This window comes from Capsicum annuum, chromosome 1, assembly GCF_002878395.1.
Source record: "Capsicum annuum cultivar UCD-10X-F1 chromosome 1, UCD10Xv1.1, whole genome shotgun sequence".
Classification (NCBI taxonomy): Eukaryota; Viridiplantae; Streptophyta; class Magnoliopsida; order Solanales; family Solanaceae; genus Capsicum; species Capsicum annuum.
Genome location: NC_061111.1, coordinates 53476625 through 53479289, shown reverse-complemented (window position 1 = coordinate 53479289; position 2665 = coordinate 53476625). Strand labels below are relative to the sequence as shown.

At 34.5% G+C, this 2665-nt stretch overlaps 1 non-coding gene across 1 annotated transcript; it reads left to right on the top strand.

The window, feature by feature from the left end:
* The first annotated feature begins 384 nt into the window (after window positions 1-384).
* On the top strand, window positions 385-490 carry LOC124892298. The gene has a single exon (XR_007050174.1). It is a non-coding gene; the product is annotated as a small nucleolar RNA R71 (small nucleolar RNA).
* Window positions 491-2665: the final 2175 nt, after the last annotated feature.

Genomic DNA, 2665 nt, shown 5'->3' with positions numbered 1-2665 from the left:
TATCTATTAATCGAGTTACTTAGATTCATCCTCATCATAACTTTTGGTACCTTGAGAGGCAATGACATTAACCGCTTTAAAAGGTACTCCCATCATGTGTTTGGTGAAGAGATATAATCTGATCATTACTTTGTCCATATTTTTATCTATTTCCTCATACTTCTTTCTTTGCTATTTGTTAACATAAGATGCGATGGGGGGGAACCTATGGCTACTTCAGAGTCTGGGTGGGCAATCCCCAATACTTAATGACTTGCTCAAGTAGATTTGCTGTAACACCATATGATAACTTCACAAGAGAACCACCCGATGCATTGTCCACCACCGACTTGTTATCTTGGTACAATTCCATGTAAAATATTTGGAAAAGCATCTTCTCAGACACTTCATAGTTTGGGCATTGCATGGGTTTGTCATTGAAACTTTGCCATACATCATATAAGGGCTTACCGCTAAGTTGACAAAAATTTATGATTTCATTTCTTAGTTGTAGCATTCTAGATGGAATAAATATCTATCCAAAAAGGACCCTGTAAGTTTGACCCAAGACATAATAGATCGAGTAGAGATCTAAACCACAAAAATGTTTCACCCATTAAGGAGAATGGGAAAAGCCTCAACCGAATAGACTCTTTAGTAATAGGGGCAATATCAAATGGGGCATATACCTCAATGAATTTTTTCAAATGTAGGTTTGCAGTGTGGTTGACCCCCAAATAGACCTTTTAGTTGTGACATATGAAGCATCACATTTGTGACATAGAATACCCCATTTCCCTTGATTAATGGGATGTAGATTGCACTCGCACGCCCTGCATTATTGAGATGATCCTCATCCTTAAGGTGTTCATCAAATGAGCCTTCGTTGCTCCCATTGTGGCTCATGGTGTCATGATTACTATGAAAATCACCTAACAAAATAAAAAAACAACAAAAAAGGTAAACAAAAACACTAAGTTTAATCCAAGTTCACTAACAACACTGCGATAATGAAAACTAATCTTTACTCTCTAGCAATGACCCTATTTTTTAGAATGCTCAGCTTACACCATCAATTCAATGCAAGGCAGTCATTGTCAATATATACCCAACATGAGTTAGGGTCCAATCCTCAAGGAGTGCAAGTTAGATTTCAACACCTATGTGTGTTGAGAGTTAACTATATGTTAACTCATAATGCAAAACTAAAACAAAAAAATAAAAGTAATTTTGGGTCATTTAAATGTTGAAAGTTGTTGAACACAATCACCAAATTACCCTAATATGAGATCAAAAAATTATTAAATTTATCAAAATTAAGAGAGATCTTGTGGTTATGTTCTCCTAAGTAGAGTTCATGCATGGGCAATCAAGAATTAGTCCAAGTTTGGCTAAGGGTTTTGTCTAGGATAGATTTAGTATCTTAGTGTTAATCTTTCGATAAAACACTAAATTTCACTCATGGATTTTTTGAACACCTCATGAGCATGACAAGAGTACCAATCCATAACCTTAACTTAGCATCCTTATTTCTAAGATGATGCTTAAGAACATAGCCAATTCACTTAACACCCTTATTTCTAAGATAGTCCTAATAACCAAACTATTTTAAGGTATTATTTGCAATAACTCTTCACCCACACCCCTGTTTCAAGGATGATATGGAATCCAAGGAAATTGGGTTTTTCACCCACAATTTTCAATATAGCTATAGAGTAAGAGCAAACCTACAACAACTAGTCAATTATTTGTAAAAGTCAAGAGGGGGTTAATTGAAATTTCTTGAGTCGACTGGTCAAGTTGAACAATCGACTTTCCTGTACACATGTATACTTAATAGAACAAAGTTAGAATTAATGATATAGATAAATAAATAAGTGGGTAAAATAAAAACATAATAATTTATCCTAGTTCAGAACACCAATATAGTGCCTACTTCCAGTCCCCTTGGGTTTCAAGAGTTTCCTTTCAATTCTTCAAAGTAGTGTCGAAATACAGATGTGGAAAACAAGTTCTGAAGGTTATTTTGATATTTACATCTTATGACAGCTTCAAAATTTATAACTAAGTTGACTCGATCTTTCTTTTGTGACTATTGTAAGAAAAGAGTACAAAGTTCTAACAAGACTAATATTGAGACACACTCATATTTTCCATGAAGTTGCCTATGTTCTTCGGTATTTAGTCTTGGCTTTTATATCCTTTAGTTTCTTTTGCTTCCTTTATTCATAAGGGAGCCTAAAGGATTTCTTCTCAATTAAGGATTTGAATTAATTCCTTAATTGAGGGATTTACACCATATGGTATGTCCATATCAGATATGTCCATACGTGGTGCAACCTTACTTTTTCACAGCCATACAAACCAGATATATTTATGTAGAGGTTGTGATTTTCTTTCCTTTTGCCTTTCCATGACAGATGTTATGTTGATTGATCCTCAGTCATCTTTGATTGTCTTGACGTGAGATATGTCTAGTAATATCTTTGATTTTTTGGTTTCCGTATTCAACGTTGGCGTCTTTCTGTATGGATACTCCTTGCCTTTCGCAAGATATTCTTCCATCCTTAGATCTCTTTTGTATCCTGCAAATTGTCAATTATTAGTTTTTTATTATTTCAACCTATCACATTGATATGGGAGGCTAACAATTTGTGCTAACAATCAACACCCACACATAATTCAC